Source organism: Stomoxys calcitrans, chromosome 1 (assembly GCF_963082655.1).
Source record: "Stomoxys calcitrans chromosome 1, idStoCalc2.1, whole genome shotgun sequence".
Classification (NCBI taxonomy): Eukaryota; Metazoa; Arthropoda; class Insecta; order Diptera; family Muscidae; genus Stomoxys; species Stomoxys calcitrans.
The window spans coordinates 8,096,753-8,120,908 of NC_081552.1; positions in this window are offsets into that span (position 1 = coordinate 8,096,753).

The following is a 24,156-nucleotide window of genomic DNA, read 5'->3' on the forward strand; positions in this document are numbered from 1 at the left end:
TGAAATTTGGGACAGTGAGTTGTGTTAGGCCCTTCGACATCCTCCGTGAATTTGGCTCAGATCGGTCTAGATTTGGATATAGCTGCCATATAGACCGATCATCCGATTTAGGGTCTAAGTCCCATAAAAGCCACATTTATTATCCGATCTTGCTGAAATTTGAGACAGTGAGTTGTGTTATGCCTATCGACATCTTTCTTCAATTTGGCCCAGATCGGTTCATATTTGGATATAGCTGCCATATAGACCGATTTCTTGATTTATGGTTTTGGGCCCATAAAATGCTTATTTATTATCCGATGTCGCCAAAATTTGGGACAGTGAGTTAAGTTAAACCCTTTGACATACTTCTGCAATATCGCACAGATCGGTTCAGATTTGGATATAGCTGCCATATTGGCCGATATCTACGTTTTAGGTTTTGGGGCCATAAAAGACGCATTTATTGTCCGATGTCGCTGAAATTTGAGACAGTGAGTTTGGTTAGGCTCTTCGAAGTCCTTCTTCAATTTTGCCCAGATCGGTCGAGATTTGAATATAGCTGCCGTATAGACCGATATCGCGATTTAAGGTCTTGGCCCCATAAAAGGCGCATTTATAATCCGATTTCACTGAAATTTGACACAGTGACTTATGTTAGGCTTTTCGACATCCGTGTCGTATATGGTTCAGATCGGTTTATTTTTAGATATAGCTAGTGTACTTTAGTATTTGGTCCAAATCGGAACATATTTTGATATAACTGATATGGGACATAAGGTATGAAATTTCCACCGAATTTTGATGAAAGGTGGTTTACATATATTCCCGAGGTGGTGGGTATCCAAAGTTCGGCCCGGCCGAACTTAACGCCTTTTAACTTGTTTTTAATTGACGCGTTGCAGATGTTTTGGATATTGTGAGGAGTATTCCAAAGACGTACTCGTATAAAACTATCATTCAGATACTAGGCTCCTTCTTCTTAAAGGGACTAGTTTCCTACCCCTTCTAGATCGGTCAATTATTAATTTGACATAGAGATATTAAGGTGTTTGCTTTCAAATGATTTTATGTAAGAATAGTAGAGATCTAGTTCTAAGTAGATTGTCGAAGCTAAATCCATAAAGGGAAGTAGCCAAGTGAGAAACATGTTGAGTCCTTTTTATACCATAGACATATCTAATAATGCTGTTAAATACTACACATAATTTTCGTTGGCTTAGCGAAAGTTTGAAAAAAGTTCACACCCATAATTAGACCAGGAATTTGAAATGTCTTTGCTAACAGAATTCGAATTTCGATTGGTGTGTAAGAGAATGTTGTCCACAGTGCACGCTACTTTGCATATGTCTGCTCGGCTACAGCATTTATATGATTTGACCAAGTTAAAGAACGGTTAAAAATCACACCTAAATTCTTAGCACTAGACATATCAATATCAATTTTCTGTTGATTAAAGTTTTATCCGGGTCTCGCAAACTAAATATTTTATTTTTGTGAATAACAATCACTTTCGATTTCTGGGATTCAGAAATAAACCATTTCCTCATTGAGTTTTGCAACGCATTCACTAATATTATTAACAGAGCCGCTAAGGAATAACTAAACGTCATCAGCATACATAAGGAGCAGACCAATTATTGAGCCTTGTGGAACTCCCTTGAGCACTAGAATTGGCCCTGATATTGAATCCCCTACTTACACTGACCGTTGTCGATTACTAAGATATGAATGAACCAATTTGATAGAAGTATCGCTGAAATTGAAAATTTTCTGAGCTTCATATATAAGCTACTAACTGGACAGGGCCCGCTCCGTTGCACCTTCTTTCACTCTATTATTTTATCTGAGCCCTATATTGGCACGTTCAGGAAAAAAGGCCTGTTTGGTGGTGCTTGTACAGCCTTTCAGATATTTCGCCCCAATGTGGATATCATATTGGTGCTCTACTCCCAAATTTCTTTCATTTGAGCCTTATATTGCTATGGTCAGTAAATATGTCCGGTATGGCGGTGATTTTTGGGGTGATGTTCGTACTCTACTCCCAAAAACCACATTTGAGCTATAGTTGTATATATGTGTAGTTTAGGGGGGAGTTTATAAGGTGAGACGTTCCTGAAAAACTTGGCCATAAAACAGATATCAAATTTGAGCCCCTTTTTGCTATAATTCACAAATATGCAAAGTTTGAGGTATATATAGGGTGGGGCGACCACCCACGCACTTAGCCTTGAAAAAATATGAGCATCGTCCTCTTCTCTCAAATTTCTTGTACTATACCCTCCACCATAGGGTAGGGGTATACTAATTTCGTCATTCTGTTTGTAACTCCTCGAAATATTCGTCTAAAACCCCATAAAGTATATATATTCTTAATCGTCATGACATTTTAAGTCGAACTAGCCATGACCGTCCGTCTGTCTTTCGAAAGCACGCTAACGAAGGAGTAAAGCTAGCCGCTTGAAATTTTGCACATATACTTCTTATTAGTGTAGGTCGGTTGGGATTGTAAATGGGCTATATCAGTCCACGTTTTGATATAGCTGACATATAAACCTATCTGAGATCTTGACTTCTTAAGCCGCTAGATTTGACTGAAATTTTGCATGAGGTATTATGATTTTCAACAACTATGCTAAAAATAGTTCAAATCGTTCAAACCAGATATAGCTGGCATATGAACCGATCTGGGGTTTTGACTTCTTGAGCCGCTAGAGGACGCAATTATTATCCGATTGGGCTGAAATTTTGCACGAGGTGTTTTATTATGACTTTCAACAACTGTGTTAAGAATAATTCAAATCGGTCCATAACCTGATATAGCTTCCTTATAAACCGTTCCGGGGTCTTGACTTCTTGAGCCACTAGAGGGCGCTTTTATTATCCGATTTAGCTGAAATTTTGTACAACGGCTTCTCTTATGACCTTTAACATACGTGTCGAAAATGGCATGAATCGGTTTATAGCCTAATGCAGCTCCCCTATAAACCGATCTCCCTATTTTACTTCTTCAGCCCCTAAAGTGCGCAATTCTTGCTAGATTTGGATGAAATTTTACACAATGACTTCTACTACGGTCTCCAATATGCAGTTCAATTATGGTCCGAAATGAACCATAACTTGATATTGTTCCAATAACATAGCAATTCTTTTCTTTTATCCTTTGTTTACCTAAAAAGAGATACCGTGGCAAGAGCTCGACATATGCGATCCATGGTGGGGGGTATATAAGATTCGACCCAGCCGAACTTAGCACGCTTTTACTTGTTACTTTTCTGTTTTTCCATCTATTCAGAACGTAGTTTACTGTGGTCTAACATGAGAAATTTGTGCGAAAACCCGATTGATATTTTGTTAAAATAGAATTTTCTTCTATGAACTTTTCCATTTGATGCTTTACTACCTTCTCAAGAATTTTTTCAAATGTCATTTATATATTTATCAGTCGGAATTCTTCTCATTTTGTTTGTGTTTGCAATCTTCTCTATTGGTGTGATCATAGCGTTTTTCCAGTTCTCCTGGAATTCCACTAATTGATGAACCATTTACAATGTTCAGTATCATGTTACCAATTATCCGATATCATTTTTGGGGTTGTTGTTTTTTTAGAAATCTGATTTATTCTTTAAGTTTAGTACGATTCTCTTAAGCTCTAAGATGTTTATCGCACGGAACTTAAATATTTTTTCGGATTGTTGTATATTATTTATATATTGCACATCTGGTATCGACCTTCTTATCATAGCAACACTATCGAAGTACTTATTAAAATGACTAGCTATTTGGCAAGTATGTCCTATTACTATATATGAAAATATCAAAATTTTATCGCGATTCGACTTTTATTCAGTACAAGCATTTTTATCTCTGTCCACATTTCCTTTTGGTCTCTTGCATAGTTAATTTGGTCATTCATATATTTTAATTAAATTGCATTCACGTTTATAATATATAATTAATCCTCCAGTTCTCGTTGAGTTTGAGTAACGTGAACTCTAACTCGCTCACATAAATCTTTGTTTTGTGTTTTTCACATCATGTAAACTTTCACGCAATTTGTTTATTATACCCTCCACCATAAGATGGATATCCAACAACTGTGTCAAGTATGATTCAAATCGGTCCATAACCTGATATAGCTGTCATATAAACCGATCTTGGGTCTTGACTTCTTGAGCCTCAAGAGGTCGCAATTATTATCCGATTTGCCTGAAATTTTGTACGACAGATTCTCTCATGACCATCAACATACGTGTTTATTATGGTCTGAATCGGTCTAAAGCCCAATACAGCTCCCATATAAATCGATCTCTCTATTTTACTTCTTGAGCCCCCAAAGGGCGCAATTCTTATTCGAATAGGCTGACATTTTACAAAGGTCTCCAACATATAATTTAATTGTGGTATAAACCGAACCATATCTTGATATCGCTCTAATAGCAGAGCAAATCTTTTCTTATATCCTGTTTTACCTAAGAAGAGATGCCTCGACAAATCCGATCCATGGTGGAGGGTATATAAGATTCGGCCCCGCCGAACTTAGCACGCTTTTGCTTGTTCCATCCTGTTTTTGTATCCTCCACCATAGGATGGGGGTATACTAATTTCGTCATTGTGTTTTTAACACCTAGAAATATGCGTCTGAGATTACATAAAGTATATATATTATTGATCGTCTCGTCATTTTAAATCGATCTAGCCATGTCCGTCAGTCTGTCTATCGAAAACACGCTATCTTTCGAAGAAGTAAAGCTAGAGGCTTGAAATTGTGCACAAATACTTTTTATCAGTGTAGGTCGGTTGGTATTGTAAATGGGCCAAATTGGTCCATGTTTTGATATAGCTGCCATATAAACCGATCTTGGGTCTTGACTTATTGAGCCTCTAGAGGGCGCAATTCTCGGCCGATTTAACAGAAATTTTTGCAAGTAGTGTTTTGGTATCACTTTCAACAATTGTGCTAAGTGTAATTTGAATCGGTTCATATAGTGTAGCTGTCATATAAACCGATCTGGAATCTTGACTTCTTAAGCCTCTCATCCGATTTGGCTGAAATTTTGTACAACGGCTTCTCTTATGACCTTCAACATACTATTCTAATGTGGTCTGAATCGACCATTAGCTTGATACAGCTCTCATATAAAACTTTCTCCCGATTTGCTTCTTGAGCCCCTATAAGGCGCAATTCTTATCCGAATGAACTGAAATATTACACAATGACTTTTACAATGTTCAGCATTCATTTATGGTCCGAATCGGATGTATGGATATAGCTCCAAAAAGAGATACCGCGCATAGAACTCGATAAATACTATCCATGGTGGAGGGTATATAAGAGTCGACCCGGCCGAACTTAGCACGCTCTTACTTGTTATATATTTTCTCAATAGATTCCAAAAATTGTCTCATCTCCTTTTCGTTGTGTTTTATTGATCTCTCAAATTCATCTTTATCATCGATCAGATGTCGCTTGTTTTTGCTTCCTTCATCTTGAACTTCTTTCAAAACCATATCTAGGTTATGTATTTAGTTAACACAATCTTCACACATACATCGAATACAATTATTCTATTCCAATATATTCAAATTATATTGGTCAACACCACAGCACCTTAATGTCGGATGCAATTCTTTCTTACTCCCGCATATTGGAGACTTCTTTCATCATGTATGGCCGATTTACATTTGCTGCATTCCGGCATGGCGACTTTTAAAGTTATTGCTTTTTTTTTAATAAAAGGTCAATTTTATTGATGAAAACTGCACTTTCACTTTAAAGATGTTAGTTAGCACTTTTTGCTTGTCTATTTAAGCTAGCTATTTTAAGCTGGTTTTTATATTTAAATAATTGTTTTGTTAAGCATTGTTAGAAATATGTCTTTTTGGAATTATTCGAATTATTAGCAAAAATTTTTGCTATTTAAAATAATAAATTTCGTTGAGTGTATTGTAGTTTTTAGAAACATATACTTTAAAATCTGTAGCTTAGTGAATTTTACTAATTTCAATGCTCCATCAAGGAGTTCTAAATTTCCAAGAAGGTGGAAATTTTAGTGGTGTGCCCTACCAAACATTTTACTAGGAATGTTATTGTTGAATGTTGGGAAAACTTTCATTTTCAGCGAAATGAAATAAATATAAATATATACGTTGATGGAAGTTGTGCACCAAGTTTTGAGATCTTTATACCCTCCACAGGATAGGAAAGAGGCATACTAATTTCGTCATTCTGTTCGTAACTCCTCAAAATATTCGTCTAAGACCCCATAAAGTAAATATATTCTTGATGGTCATGACATTTTAAGTCGATCTAGCCATGTCCGTCCGTCTGTCTGTCGAAAGCACGCTAACTTTCGAAGGAATTAAGCTAGCCGCTTGTAATTTTGCACAAATACTTCTGATAAGTGTAGTTCGGTTTGAATTATTAGTGGGCCAAATCGGTCCATGTTTTGATATAGCTGCCATATAAACCGATCTTTGATCTTGATTTTTTGGGATACTACAGGGCACAATTCTCATCACACCTATGGTTCAAATCGGTCCATAACCTGATATATTGTAGCTGCATATAACGCGATCTTGGAACTTGACTTCATGAGCCACTAGAGGGCGCAATTCTTATCCGATTTGACTGAAATTTTGCATGAGGTGTTTTGTTATCACTTCCAACTGTGCTAAGTATGATTCAAATCGGTACATAACCTGATATAGCTGCCATATAAACCGATCTGGGATCTTGAATTTCTAGCCTCTAGGGGGCGTAATTATTGTCCGATTTAGCTGAAATTTTGTACAACGTCTTCTCCAAAGACCTTCAATATACGTGGCAAATATGGTCTGAATCGCTATATATCTTGATACAGCTCTCATATAAACCGATCTCCTTTTTTTACTCTTGAGCCCCTAAAGGACGTAATTCTTATTCGAATTGGCTGAAATTTTACACAATGACTTCTAGTATGGTCTTCAGTATTCATTTCAATCCAAAAGCATAGCAATTCCTTTATTTTATGCTTTGTTTGCTTAAAGAGATACCGGGAAAAGAAACCGATAAATGCGATCCATGGTGGAGGGTATATAAGCTTCTGCCCGGCCAAACTTAACACGCTTTTAGTTGTTTTTTATTTACTTCTGTTTGGGGAATTTTATTAGCCAAATTATTTGAAGCGTTTTAATACAAATCAAAATGTTTGTTTACAAATCAATTTTGATTGAGAGTTTATTACCCAAACATAGCAACATATGATTCCGTAGCGATTTATGTTCTCTTGGAGATTCCTTATGTACTTCTGTTTGTATAGGAACAGTTCAAGGGAAAGACAAACATATCTTCACTTTTCCAAACTATTGGCATTTTATTTTTGGCTGTTCAAGAATATTTATGAAACACTTAACCTAAACAATGCTGAAAATCAATTAAGTGGATAACCAAGTTCTGAATAAAGAAATTATAATGTAATTAATTGTTGATAACTTGCGTATGGCAAAAATTCCAACACTACGATATCTACTGTAAGTGTAGCGAGCTGACTTAGGTACCATACATAGGTACATAACCACAAATAAAGCCGGGGACAAATCAAAACTATATAATTTCCCGTCGTTTGTGTGTATTTGTAAAGTGCGTCAAACCACATTTAAACTAGACTATGAATCCATTTGATTTGAGATAATCTCCAAAACCCAATTTTATTAAATTTAACTACAAAGTTTTATAAATTTAATAAGAAATTGTCGGTGTTGAGAAAAGAGCTGTAGAAAATACCGATAATAACCGGTATTCAATACAATCGCAGTGTTGCATTTAAATTTCGAAAGAGATTTGCTGCAAATCTCCTCAAATAAGTAGATTTGTTCACACGAGATTTCCGAAATCTCGTCGCAAATCCAGATTTCCGAAATCTCGTCGCAAATCCAGATTTCCTCCAAGTGTAATCATGGTTTAAGTTCTGATATTGACTGTAACTGGTAACCGTGCCAAGGAGTCTGTAAAAAAATTTCTAAATCCTGGGTAACAAATTCGTGATTTGTGCGTCCAATGCATTCAATTCGACAATAGGAAAGAAAGAAAGACAGAAAAAACGAATAATAGTTGCGCCGTCGAGAGGATCAAGAAATCAATATCCAATATCCGTTTATATGGCAGCTATATCAAAATATGGACGGACATGGCCAATTTACTATTCCAACCGACCTATTTGGGCAAAATTTCAAGCGCATAGCTTTATTCTTCGTAAGTTAGCGTGCTTTCGACAGACATGGCTAAATCGATCGATCAAGAATACATACATTTTGTTGGGTCTCAGATGAATATTTCGATGTGTTACAAACGGAATGACGAAATTGATAACCCCTCCCATCGTATGGTTGAAGGTATAAAAATGAATCTATGTTTGTTTGTATGTTTTTTTGTAAGTTTGTTTGTTCCGTACAGACACAAAACCGACTGAACCGATTATCTTGAAATTTTCACAGATTGTGTAGGTTGATTTGGAAGGAAAAATATTGGATGTCAAATGAAAGATATTTGGGAGTGGAGCACGAAACTTTTATACACTTTCTGGACGAAGTTTATGGAAGCTGCTCCACATTCATAACACTCACCGCGGAAAACCCCGGCAGACATATTGACCTATCATGACAATATGGGACTCAAATTAAAGGTTTTCGGAGTAGAGTACGAGTCTGATCGTAAATTTTAATCGGATTATCTGTGGGGTCGTCCAAACAATCAATACAGTATGGTAGAGAAATAAAACAAGTTGATCATACGCTATTCACCACTGTTTTGTCATGTTATCTGTCCTTCGAATAAATAACGTATTGGAAACTATACTTCGACTATTTTCGGTTTTATTTTTTGTAACTCTCCTACCCTGTGATAAGTTTTTAAATAGGGTATCTTAGATAAAAATATATACGAAAATTTCTACATAATGAAGAATTTAAAAAAAAATCTATTAAAGACGGGAACTGGAGGAATAACTTATGGTGGTTTAAAAGTTCTATCAAAAGATGAACGATGAAGATTAGTGTATTCAAAGAACTGTAGTTGATAAGAAAGTTACATTTATTGTGGTCTAAACGAAGACGCAGCGGAGCGGGACGGATTCAACTAGTAGTACATATAGTAGAATATAGTATTGTTTGTTTAATGTATACTCAAAAACGGCTGAACCAATTTTAATGAAATTTTCACAGATGGTAGAGTTTGGCCCCCGGTTACAATAGGATAATTCGTTTTGTGTTATCTACGAGGGAGTGGACCTCCACCTATTCCGAATTTTCAACAACACCAAATCTTGAAGATTGGTACATCGATTTAAACAAAATTTTGTATGCCCCCTTATGGCAACCCAAAACACCAAATTAGTATAAAACTTTGGGCCCTACCCCAAAATCGATATTTAATTTTTTTACTAAATATCGATTGACATTATTCCGATGGATACTATCACTAAAATAATTTTTTTTTTTTGCAAAACTAAACAAAAATAAGCAATCCGGCACTGAATGCATCCTTTAAAATACATCGCGCCTATAGAGGGCGCATTTGCGATTATCGAATGTTGCGATATCGATAGTTTGCCAGCTCTACATGTTTTCCGATTGGGATAATATGCGCATCAAATGAACGGTATTTAATGTAGTAGTAGAGTACGAATGTGATATAACAATTTGGTCCAAAGTGTCGGGGGGCTCGCCCCACCCTCAAAAACCGTTCAAAATTAATCGGTTGGGGAACGGCCCACCCCCATCCACACTTAAGTGTGTAGCGAAGCAAACCGGGCCAGTTAGTATAGTATGTAACAAACGCTCCAGTTGTTGTTTAGAAGTTCAACCAATTTTTTTGGTTTCATTCAAAAGATACAAATTTTTAATATAATATCAGCATTTCTTTTCTTCTCTCGTCTCGTCATTTCGTTAGAAAACCTTTAAATATACGAAATAAAAAGTAATTTTGTTTCGATCGTGTTGACATTCTAAGTCGTTCTAGCGACTCCGTCTCCGTCCGTCTTTCTGTCAAAATCATGATAGCGAACAAAGAACGATACCCGAATGAAAATTTTGCACAGAGAGAATTCTTCTTAAAGTAAATCTTTGGGGATTGCAATTGTGAAATATCGGTTCATATTTGGAAAAAAAATTTTAATTTCAATTTTTTTTATTGCAATGCAATTTGCAATTTTGATACCCGTTTGTACCACCTCAAAATATTCTTCTAAGACTCCATAGAGTATATATATTCTTGATCGTCTCGAAGCTCTGGTGTTCTCTTATGACTTCCAACAACTGCGTCAAGTACTGTCCAAATCGGTCTATAACCTGATATAGCTCCCATATAAACCGATCTCTCGATTTGACTTCTTGACCGTCTGGAGGCCGATTTGGCTGAAATTGAGCATGTAGTGTTTTGTTATGTCTTCTAGCAACTCTTCCTAGTACGGTCCACATCGGTCTATAACCTGGTATAGCTCTAATAACAACCGTTCTTCCGATTTGACTTCTTGAGTTCTTACAAGCCGCAATTTTCGTCCGATTTGGATAAATTTTACATCAATTATGCCAAATACGGTCCAAATCAGTCTATAACCCGATCTCTCGTTCATCCTTTTCTGTTCATAGAAGCTTTAATTTTTGCTGTTTTATTAGATGTTTGGTATGTAGAATAAAAATATGCCCTTCAACTAAATTTATTTTGTAAAAATTTTTTGCAGAATCTATGGAGGTTGGTTCCCAAAATTCGGCCCGTCCTAACATGGCACTGTTTTACTTATTTTAATTGAAGCATATGTCAATTAATGTTTAAAAACAATAAATGATATTTTAATTTTCGTGATTGAAGCAGTTTCAATTAAAAAATTAATTGGCTCAATTCATTTCGTGATTGAAACAAATTCTTATTTTTTTCTGTGTATACGACTAATTAAAAAAATTCATTTTAAATTTGTTGAAAATTCCAATAAATTTCTAAATTTGGTAAACAGGAACATGAACTTTAGGTGCATTGTTTTGGTTAAGGTCCGTGGGTATTGCTAAAGATTTGTCGAAATGTGGGACCTATGGGTCTTTTAAATAACCTTCCCTTTGTATTGCAGGGGAAAAAATAGCCTTTAATATGAATTTACTTATGGCCCATATTTGAAAATATTTTAAGATTCGATTAAAACGATAATAAGCCTAAAGTTTCCTAATTTAGTGGAGACTAGCTGAACCGGGCCCGCTCCGCTGCGCCTTCTTTACTTTATATGGAATAACATTTTCCTTGAATATTTATTTTCGACAATTAAAGAGCTTATAGGGAAATACCATGCTACGAAAATAGTAAATCGCTTGACTAACAGTTTAACAATATAAGTGCTTTATCTGAATCCCATATTATCTTTATTGGTGTACGAATTTAAGTTTGGATGTAAGGTAACTGCATTCTTAAAATATTTTATTTCAGCCCGATATTCTCATGATATCTGATTTAGTGGTGTTTTCGGGGGTGAGGTGGTCGCCCAGGTACTTGGCGGAGAAAAAATATCAGCATCGTGCTCATCTTTCAAAAACCATTTAAACCCTATATTGCCATTGATTTAGGGGAGATTACACGATGAGGCGTCCCCCAAACACATGGTCCCAAAATTGGTTAACAAATTCGTTTTCTAATCTCAAATACCTTTCATTTGAGCCACATATTGGCATGGTCGAAAAATTTTTTTCCTTTGGGGGGTGTTTAGGGAAGGGGATGCCATAAATACATGGTCCTAAATTTGGATATCAAATTCCTATTCGACTCCCAAATACCTTTATTTGAGCCCCATATTGTGATGGTCAGTAAAAAATTGCTGTTTGTGGGGTATTTTGGGAAAGGGGTAGACCCCCAGAAAATTGGTTCCGAAATGGGAATCAATTCTTGCTCTACCCCCAATGCCTTTCATTTAAGCTCCACATTGACATGGTCGGTAAATATGCCCGATTTAGGGGTGTTTTGGGGATGGGGGTGGTCCCCCAAACACTAAGCCCGCAAAATATATCAGCAACGTGCTCTATTCTCATATATCTATATATCATTTATTTGAAACCCATATTGCCATTGGCCTCAAAATTGGATATCAAATTCGTTTTCTAATCTCATTTAAACTCCTTATTGCAAAAGTCAGCAAATATGTCCGGTTTACGGTATTAGCCCTAAAAACTATGAATATTTAGTTCCACTCTCTTTAAGACCCAATTTGTTTTGGTGAGCAAATACGTCCTATTTGGGGGTTGTTATGGTGGTGGGACGTCCGCTAAACAGTTGACCCCTAATGTTGTTATCAGATACGTGGTCTACTCCCACTTACCTCTAATTTGAGCCCCATATTTTCATAGTCGGCAAACATGACCGGCTTGGGGGTGTTTTGGGGGATGGGCGGCCACTCAATGAGTTGGCCTTGAAAATATATATCGGATTCGTGTTCCACTTTAAAAACCCTTTATTTGAGCCTCATATTGCAATAGTCAGAAAATACTTACTATGTGGGTGGTGTTGTGGGGGTAGGGTTGCCCCCTTAGACACTTTTCCCGAATATTGATATCAGATTCGTGCTTTACCCCCAAAGACCTATCATTTGAGTCCCATATTGCTTTGGTCGTAAATTTGTCCCTTTTGAGGATGTTTTTGGTGAGAGACGGCCCCCAAACTTGGTCCCATATTTGGATATCAGATTCGTATTCTACATTCAAGGTATTTGAATTATTTAAGCCCCATATTCCCATGGTCAGTAAATAAATCCGGCTTGGGGGGTGTTTTGGGAAAGGGGTGGACCCCCAGAAACGTGGTCCCACATTTGTATATCAGATTCGTATTCTACTCGCAAATACCTTTAATTTAAGTCCCATATTGCCATGGTCGGTAAATATGTCCGATTTAGGGGTGTTTTCGGGCACTTGGTCCGACAATTGGATATGATATACGTGTTCTTATCCTAAATACCTTTCATTTGAGTCCCATATTGTCGTGATTGGTGTAAATATATGTTTGGTAGGTTTCTGGGTGGGGCGGCTCCTTTAGGTACCCCATCCGAAATGTGGATACCAAATTTGTATTTTTAGGTTACTATATGAGAGCAAACAAAATTTCGCTTAAATCTCACTTCTCATCTCCGAGATCTGGCGTTTTTAAAAATTGAAGGATCGGTCTATAAGGTAGCTATATCTAAATCTGGACCGATCTAAGCCATATTAACGGAGGATGTTGAAGAACCTAACACAACTTACTGTCCCAAATTTAGCAAAATCGGATAATAAATGTGGCTTTTATTGGCCTAAGACCCTAAATCGGCGGATCGGTCTATATGGGGGCTATATCAAGATATAGTCCGATATAGCCCATCTTCGAACTTAACCTGCTTATGGACAAAAAAAGAATCTGTGCAAAGTTTCATCTCAATATCTCTATTTTTTAAGACTGTAGCGTGATTTCAACAGACAGACGGACGGACATGTCTAGATCGTCTTAGATTTTTACGCTGATCAAGAATATATATACTTTATAGGGTCGGAAATGGATATTTCGATATCTTGCAAACGGAATGACAAAATGAATATACCCCCATCCTTCGGTGGTGGGTATAAAAATAAATGAAAGAAAATAAAATTTTTTAAATTTGAGTTCAGTCAAAAATCTTTTAAAAATACTGCGCTATAACGTATAAATCTGCAACAAAAGAAAAAACGCAACGCGCGATAAACTTTTTGTCCGAGTTCGCAAATTCAACCGAAGATATTAAGCTTTCTTTAAAGCACGCGGATAAAGAGCGCGGCAATTTCCAGCTATTGTAAAGCACGAATTGTTTTACTTGATCTTCGTTCAATGAGCTCAAAACATTATTAGCATACACAACTGCTGATCAAAAGCAATATGGATGCAAAAGAAATTCGTCTTTACCATACTTTGAAGCCATGTTTCATGCATACCCTATGTAATAGATTACTGCACAAAAGTATGTTAAAACCATATTTTTCTGTAAAAATTTTTAAGAATATAACTTTACATTATATTATATTTTCATGCATACTTATTGAGCATTCAAAATGAGCATTCGTATGCTAGAATATTTTCGTATTGCTTCCAAGACAGAAAAACATTTTTTCTGGGAACCCTCATATAGACGCCCTCCACCAAGCGGACCACCCCACCTCAAAACAGTCGATCAATTATAATGACCTAACGGGACACTGTGTGATTTAATTAATGTGTGGGGACGCAATCAAATGTAGGCCGCCATATATAACGTTCAGCGTGATAGCAGGAGTTGCAAACCTTATCGTTAAGGTTGCAACCATTTTTAGCTCATCGATAGTCAACACCAAACGACGTGTTGCTGGGCAACACTTTTTTTGTTCAAAAGTTTTACATGGTTTAATAGTAACAACTATCACCACCGCATCAACTATATAGACTGGCAAATTAGTTCTTTACCACAGAAAATCGTTTAATATGGCAATTTGATTTGATTTAAAAAAGATTAAATGATGACTATATAATTGGTAGTCATATGTTATGGTGGTAGTCATATAATATTGTCTATTAATGAATATTCATAGACAACCACTACATGATAATCCTCTATAGGCGTAGCACTTTGATTTTAAATTAGCGCCATCTGGCAGTCTTCAATACTTGATCCAATTGGATTTAGTTGATCCAACTAAAAACAACCAGTAGATGACGCTAATTTGGAAAAGAAAACATGAACAGAGAGAGGGCAGATGGTAAAAATTAATCATTCAGTATGTATCTTTGTTATGACAACTTATCGGTCCTCTGATTAATTAAAAATAAAATATTGGAATTTCGTTGCGGTTGTTTGCGGTATTATGTTTTAACTTTCCCACCCAAGACGGTGTTTAAGGTGGTTTAATGCCATTCTTTGTCATAGAAAAATAGATATAAATACAAAAAATTACTATAGAAAAAAAAAAACATTTTGCAGAAAAATCTTAGCGAAATTTTGTTTGCAAACTTACAGCGAAAAACTCAAAAAATTTGGTATCAAATTCTGTGGGCGGCCACACCTAAAACCCGGATTTATAGACCAATTACTACAATATGAGACTCAAATTAAAGGTATTTGAGAGTAGAAAACGTCTGTCCAGACGGACAGACGGACAAAGCTCAATCGAATCAAAAAGTGAGTGAGTCGATCGGTATACTTATCATCTCTCATCCATCTAGGTGTTACAAACAAATGCACTAAATTATAATATCCTATACCACAGTGGTGGTGTAGGGTATACAAATTGTATGATAGACATATAAAATCATCTCTCCAAAGAGGTGTCGCACTGCGGCTTTAAAAGGGAGGCCTCTTATCATTGATCTTAAACTTGAAGAGGACAATGTTGTTTGCTGTTGTTGTACACTGAGGCGGCTGCCCTTGCCGATGACGTACATCAACGAGTCAATCTGGTACGTACACCGACTGCTATGGGACTGAACAATGGTGTTTAATTTCAATGTTAAATGTTATCATAGTTTTTATACCCTACACCACTACTGTGGTAACTTAATGAATTAGTTTGTAACGCCTAAAAGGAAGAGAGATAGTCCCATTGATAAGTATACCGATCGACTCAGAATCACTTTCTGATTCGATTTAGCTATGTCCGTCTCTCTGTCCGTCTATGTTAATTTGTGTACGAACTACAGGTAGCAGTTTTCATCCGATCGTCTTCCAATTTGGTATGGACATTTTTTTCGGTCTAGAGACGAAGGCTATTGAAATTGGAAAAAATCGATTCCGATTTGGATGAAGCTCTCACATTTATGTTCGCCCAATTTTTTTAGATTTTGGATAATTTGCAATTATGTTATCATTTATTAACCGATTCTCTCGAAATTTGGCAGGAAGGATTTCGGTTCAGATTTGGATATATCTCCCTTATGTTCGTCCGATTTGCAGTAATAATGCAATAAAATGGTCATTTGTTAACCCATTCTCTTGAAATTTGTTATAAAGGATTTTCTCTTGACTCTCGATATTACTAGTGAATTTCGTGGAAATCGCACGATTTATTGACCAATCTTCCCAGAATTTTGTACAACGCGTTCTTCGATAACATCCACAACGTTTTTAAAGTTTGCTCAAAATCTGTTCAGATTTAGACATAGCTCCCATATATATGTTCTCCCGATTTGCAGTAATATTGCAATCAAATGGTTATTTGTTAATCGATTCTCTCTAAATATGGGAGGTAGGATTGACTCTCGACATTATAGATAAACTTCATAGAAATTGGTTCATATTTATGTAGAGCTGTCATATATGTATATCGCCCGATTTTCACTTCTAGAGCCATTAAAATCGCAATTTTTGACCAATCATGCCAAAATTTTACACAACGCTTTTCTCGACGAGTACCACAATTTCTGAGAAGTTTGCTCGAAATCGGTTTAGAATTACATATAGCCCCCATATATATTTTCTTAAAATTTTGGGTAATTTGCAATAGTGTTGTCATTTGTGAACCGTGGTTATTATAGTTTGAACATATTTGCTCCAAATGTGATACGGATTGTTTAACAACCCATCTGAAAACATCCGGCGAGGTCCATCAAAATTGTTTCAGAATCAGACATAGCGCCCATTTTGTACGTATAAGATAGGTGTAGGGTATTAAAAAGTCGGCACCGCCTGACTTTTGCCTTTCATTATTGTGTATTTTTATACCCTCCACCATAAGATGGGGGGTATACTAATTTCGTCATTCTGTTTGTAACTACTCGAAATATTCGTCTGAGACCCCATAAAGTATATATATTCTTGATCGTCGTGAAATTTTATGTCGATCTAGCCATGTCCGTCCGTCTGTCTGTCCGTCCGTCCGTCCGTCCGTCCGTCCGTCCGTCCGTCCGTCCGTCCGTCCGTCCGTCCGTCCGTCCGTCCGTCCGTCCGTCCGTCCGTCCGTCCGTCCGTCTCTCTGTCGAAAGCACGCTAACTTCCGAAGGAGAAAAGCTAGCCGCTTGAAATTTTGCACAAATACTTCTTATTAGTGTAGGTCGGTTGGTATTGTAAATGGGCCATATCGGTCCATGTTTTGATATAGCTGCCATATAAACCGATCTTGGGTCTTGACTTCTTGAGCCTCTAGAGTGCGCAATTCTTATCCGATTGGCACGAAATTTTGCACGACGTGTTTTGTTATGACATCCAACAACTGTGCCAAGTATGGTTCAAATCGGTCCATAATCTGATATAGCTGCCATATAAACCGATCTTGGGTCTTGACTTCTTGAGCCTCTAGAGTGCGCAATTCTTATCCGATTTGAATGAATTTTGGCACGACTTCTTTTGTTATGATGTCCAACAACTGTGCCAAGTATAGTTCAAATCGGTTCATAATCTGATATAGCTGCCATATAAACCGATCTTGGGTCTTGACTTCTTGAGCCTCTAGAGTGCGCAATTCTTATCCGATTTGAATGAATTTTGGCACGACTTGTTTTGTTATGATGTCCAACAACTGTGCCAAGTATGGTTCAAATCGGTTCATAATCTGATATAGCTGCCATATAAACCGATCTTGGGTCTTGACTTCTTGAGCCTCTAGAGTGCGCAATTCTTATCCGATTTGAATGAATTTTGGCACGACTTGTTTTGTTGTGATGTCCAACAACTGTGCCAAGTATGGTTCAAATCGGTCAATAATCTGATATAGCTGCCATATAAACCGATCTTGGGTCTTGACTTCTTGAGCCTCTAGAGTGCCCAATTCTTATCCGATTTGAATGAATTTTGGCACGACGTGTTTTGTTATGATATTCAACAACTGTGCCAAGTATGGTCCTAATCGGTCCATAACCTGATATAGCTGCCATTTAAACTGATCTTGGGTCTTGACTTCTTAAGCCTCTAGAGTGCGCAATTCTTACCCGATTATAATGAAATTTTGCACGACTTGTTTTGTTATGATATTCAACAACTGTGCCAAGTATGGTTGAGATCGGTCCATAACCTGATATAGCTGCCATATAAACCCATCTTGGGTCTTGACTTCTTAAGCCTCTAAAGTGCGCAATTCTTATCAGATTGGAATGAAATTTTGCACGACATGTTTTTTTTATGATATCCAACAAGTGTGCCAAAAATGCTCCAAATCGGCTCATAAACTGATATAGCTGTCATATAAACAGATCTGGGGACTTGACTTCTTGAGCTTCTAGAGGGCGCAATTCCTACCTGATTTGGCTGAAATTTTGCATGACGTTTTTTATTTTTTATTTTTTCTTTCAACCACTGTGTCAAATAAGGTTTAAATCGGTTCATAACCTGATAAAGCTGCCATATAAACCGATCTGGGATCTTGACTTCTTGAGCCTCTAGAAGTCGCAATTATTATCCGATTTGCCTGAAATTTTGTACGATGGATCCTCTCTTGACCATCAACATACGTGTTTATTATGGTCTTAATCTGTTCATAGCCCGATACAGCTCCCATATAAATCGATCTCTCTATTTTACTTTTTGAGCCCCCAAAGGGCGCAATTCTTACTCGAATTGGCTGACATTCTACACAGGTCTCCAACATATAATTTAATTGTGGTCTAAACCGGATCATATCTTTATATCGCTCCAATAGCAGAGCAAATCTTTTCTTATATCACTTTTTGCCTAAGAAGAGATGTCGGGAAAAGAACTCGACAACTGCGCTCCATGGTGGAGGGTATATAAGATTCGGCCCGGCCGAACTTAGCACGCTTTTACTTGTTTCTTTTTAATTTATTTTATTTTGTTTTAAATTGTTACATATATACATTAATAAAGTTTTTTGCTTAACTTTGTGAATTGCTTTCACACTTCGTTCGGTTTACTTAAGTTAATCGCTCCACTAAATTAAGGCTGCAATTCCTTCCATTGAACTCATTTGCTTTCCTGTTGTGCTTCCATTAATTCTTATTATCAGCCTTGGACACAAAGGGGGCTGAGTCCATTCATTTTAAGTGAAAGTAATTACATTCCTGATATACATCGACAATGTATGTAAAAATAATGACAATACGGGAGAGTTTCGTCAGTTTCGAGTTTCGTCATCATGATGGACTAGGGATGATATATAATTTCTTATACACCACATTTAAGGCTACTTTCTTGGGCATATGATTAGGCCGGTTATTTACAAATGACTTTCAAGAGAAATTACAATTGAAATTTTGGCACAAGAAATTATTTTCTTAAAGCAACCCTTAAAATGTTTCTTATTTTAACAACTCTAGCCCTGCCATAGTAAAATATTATAAGACTTTTTATAAAAAGTGTATAGTTTTGCAACATTTCTTGAACATTTTCTCAATTAACGATTCGATTTTCCTGTTTAACACAAAAATGGTCGCTTGCTATGGCATCCTGTTTTGTACTGCTTAAATTACTCGGCAACTGTCATTGTATTGCTGCTGTAAGCTACAGCGTAGGGTATTTGCTTTGTAAATCCTCCATTTGCTATTCATTCGTTTTCGAATAAGGGAGAACTTTTCTGTTGCATTGCACTTAATAATAATCACAACATTATTGTCATTGAAAAGTGATACCATTCATGACTTACTTAAGAATAATCCGGCAAGAAGGTATTCTAAACCCCATATCCTTGTCATGAAGGCTTGGAGGTGAAATCGTAGAAAGCGTGTTTAAATTTCCTGAGTTAATGCTACAAAATTTCCATAGTCTATCAATATAAGGTGGTATGGGCTTGCGAACACATTTCCATTGATGGTCTGGGCAAAGAAATTAAACTATACAATGGCCAGACATTTTTCTTCAGTTGAAGGTAGCGGTTAACAGTTGCAAGTAAAATTGAAAACACCTTCAAAAGGGTACTGGTGACAATATGCAGCTGTGAATAGACATAAAACATCGTTATATTGAAAATTCCTGGTAATAGAAGATACTTTATCGGAAGAATATACGAGGTCTGCTATATACATTTCTGGCCTAATCATGAAAATGCAAATTTTTATCATTAAAATCGATTTTATTGTTTTTTTAAGTATCCTTCAGAGTTGCATGATTTACTTGATTTATTTTGCATCTGATCAAATCAATGCCGATGCACTTTTCCCCTTCGATTGAGATACCTCCAAAACAAGGCTATTGAACGCTTCAACAGCATTTTCTGGCGACCTTTAATCATTGACCACTCATTTTTATCTTAATGTTCGGGAATAAAACGAAGTCATTGAGTGCCAAGTCAGGGATAAACGGCGGATGAACCATCAATTCGACCATCATTGTCATCGTGAACAAAGATTCGTCTTCTCCGGTTCGATTTTCGAATTTCTCCCATGACTTCAGGCAATCAAATTGTCATGTACCACTCAGAATTGGTCGTCCAACGTTGCTCAAGGGAACAGTCGCCACATGACCAGTTCTGCCAACAAAAACAAACCTTGTAAACGGCAAGGTATACATGCTTTATCGAATGTATGCTGGTGAAGGAAATGCCAAAGAATGCCTCTGTCTTAAGTTCACGCACGGCATTAACGTTATCGTGTACAACGATAACGTCTTTGAGCGAGCATCAGCCACGACTGAATTCATTTTTTACAGTGCTATTGGATGGTGTTTTGTGAAAAATGGTCGCAAGAATGTGTTCACAAATTAGTTAAATTTTTTTTGTCGAATTAATTTTTCTTTAAGTCACTGTAAACAACCCAAATGATTGTCGTTCGTCAAAACGTTCTGATTGGGAATGTCAGATTGCACCTGTCAACACTTGCTGTTGCATAGGCCAGAAACTCATATAGTAGCCCTCGTACTAGTGTTGTGTCATGTGTATTGAAAGAAGTTACAGTTTGCAGGACTACGAACTTCCTCATAAATTTCAGGGCGTCATGCAAGCTTATTATTCCAGATGATGATCCAAGGACACAGGCCTATCGCTTTATCCATGGTGGAGGACAGTGTATAAAAAGATTCGTATGAGGGAGTTCGAGAAAGCACAGAGATTGGCCAGCGTTGGGATCCGCACCGCAGACAGGTCTGGAGACGATGCGGGATATCCAGCCCATTGGGCCCTATATTCGGAACTGCGCCACCAATGCTGCGCTTGGGCTGACGAAGCTCGGCATGTTGGATGCTATTGACGCGGAGGGGGACTGAGGGCCGAGGAGGATCTATCTGGCACCTGTACCGATTGGGATTAGGACATGCAGGATTCGTTTTCCAGGGAGGGATGACTGTAGGACGAATGCTGTGTTTGCAAGGGATTTGACCTCGATCTTCAGTTATGGCTATGGGGTCTACTCTGACGCACTCAACATCTATACGTCTCTGAGACTATTTGACTGTTAGACGAGTGCACGGCCTTTCAAGCAAGCAGCAAGTGATATTCTGTAAGGGATCTACCGCCCTCAAAACTCAGGATTTATATGGACAGTATGGCGGCTCTCAAGGCTCTGGGTTCGAGAACGATGAGGTTGAGGTGTGTGGCGGATAATTTGTAGTCCTCCCGGTCCACAATGTGACGCTGATGTCGATTGAGGGATTTAAGTCCATTTATGGCGTGTTGCCCCTGAGCATTCCATTGAGGAACAGGGCAAACTTCTCACATATCAATGAGTGCTGTCCGATTCAAGTTTAAATTAAATGATAAGGGACCTCCTTTTTATAGCCGTCCAAACGGCGTTCCGCTGTGCGACACCTATTTGGGGCTCCTTTCCTTCCATTTTACATAGCTTCTATGCATGGCATAGTACCTCACAAATGTCGCAAGCGTTAGGAGGAGATAACACCCGCTGAAAATTTTTGCTGATGTTCTCGCCAGAATTCGAAATCAGGCGTCCAGCGTCATAGGCGAACATTCTTACCTCTGCGCTACGGTGGACTACGTATTATAAAGCGTATTGGCTGCTCGATTTAGTTGAAATTTGAAACAGTCGGCCATTTTAGATCCATAGACATCCTTGAAAATTACGGTCTAGATTTGACCGTATATAAACAAAACGCTATATAGACCGGTCTTCCGATGTAGGGTCTTATTCTCATAAAAAGCGTATTTGTTGTCGGAATTTGTTGCAATATGACTTACATAAGGCTTCTCGGCACCTGAATCAAACGTGAGCCAGTTCAGCTCATATTTGGATATAACTATGGATATTGTAGTGGAGTTACAATAATAAAGGGTGATGAATATATCCATGGTGGTGGGAATCCAAGATTCGTCACGGATCTTAAGTTTATACATGTTTTTCTTTAAAGTTTTTTAGATAAACATGTACCAAATTTTTTTCTCTCCACTTTACCTCCTTCACGACATGCTGACTTTGAAACATTTTCCCCCATCAAGTAGTCAGTTTTTCAAAGTTAATTGCGGTGGGCGATCACCTTTTAATAGTGTGCTGAATGTTTACAAAAAGGAAATTATAGCTCCAACCATTCCATTGCATGCCATATAAACGTTTCGATTAAGTTATTGTGCTTGCCACAAAAGGTAGAAGGAAGTAGTCAATTTGAATCAAATGGATGCCTTGGCACGCATTTAAGCTGGAACCATGGAAATTTGCAATAACAAACAAGTAAAAGCGTGCTAAGTTCGGCCGGGCCGAATCTTATATACCCTCCACCATGGATCGCATTTGTCGAGTTCTTTTCCCGGCATCTCTTCTTACCCAAAAAAGGATATAAGAAAAGATTTGCTCTGCTATTAGAGCGATAGCAAGATATGGTCCGGTTTGGACCACAATTAAATTTTATGTTGGAGGCCTCTGTAAAATGTCAGCCAATTCGAATAAGAATTGCGCCGTTTGGGGCTTAAGAAGTAAAATAGAGAGATCGAATAATATAGGAGCTGTTTCGGGCTATAGACCGATTCAGACCATAATAAATACGTATGTTGATGGTCATGAGAGGATCCGTCGAACAAAATTTCAGGCAAATCGGATAATAATTGCGACTTCTAGAGGCTCAAGAAATCAAGATCCAAGATCGGTTTATATGGCAGCTATATCGGGTTATGATCTGATTTGAACCTTATTTGACACAGTTGTTGAAAGTAAGAATAAAATACGTCACGCAAAATTTCAGCCAAATCGGATAGGAATTGCGCCCTCCAGAAGCTCAAGAAGTCAAGTCCCTAGATCTGTTTATATGACAGCTATATCAGGTTATGAACCGATTTGAACCATACTTGGCACTGTTGTTGGATATCATAACAAAATACTTCGTGGAAAATTTCATTCCAATCGGATAAGAATTGCGCACTCTAGAGGCTCAAGAAATCAAGATCCAAGATCGGTTTATATGGCAGCTATATCAAAACATGGACCGATATGGCCCATTTACAATACCAACTGACCTACACTAATAAGAAGTATTTGTGCAAAATTTCAAGCGGCTGGCTGGACAGACAGACGGACGGACATGGCTAGATCGACATAAAATGTCGCGACGATCAAGAATATATATACTTTATGGGGTCTCAGACGAATATTTCGAGTAGTTACAAACAGAATGACGAAATTAGTATACCCCCCATCCTATGGTGGAGGGTATAAAAAACAACAATTTAATGAAATTATTCAGTTGAACTTCAATGAATAACAATCAGAGACAAGGTGACAAGAAGTTGGTTGAAATAAATGCTATAAAAAATTCTATTAATTATGAGATTTTACAATGAAAATGCAATGAAAAATGCAAATGAATGCAATGAAAAAAAAACAAACAATTTTTTAACCAGTAAAACCAAATTATTGTTGTTAAATTCCAAATTAATTACTCTTTAAGCGCTTGAGCCTTTTAGGAAATAAATTTAAAAAAAAGAAAAAACAAGTAAGAGCGTGCGGTCGGGTCGAATCTTATATACCCTCCCCCATGGATCACATTTGTCAAGTTCTTTGAATGACTTTTTCAAAAAAAACACCAGTCATACAAAAAAAAAAAAAAAACGCCAGTCATACACCTCCAAAATTTCAGGAAAATAAAGTAATACTTGCGCCCTCCAGAGGCTCACAAAGTCAAACTGGGAAGTCGGTTTATTTGGCACCTATAACAGGTTATATACAGATTTAGACCATACTTGGAACAGTAGTTGGAAGTCAAAAACGTATGCGACATATGCAAAATTTCAACCGTTTTGGATAAGAATTGCGTCCTCTTGAAGCCCAAGAAGTCTAATCGGGAGATCGGTTTATATGGCGGATTTATCAGGATA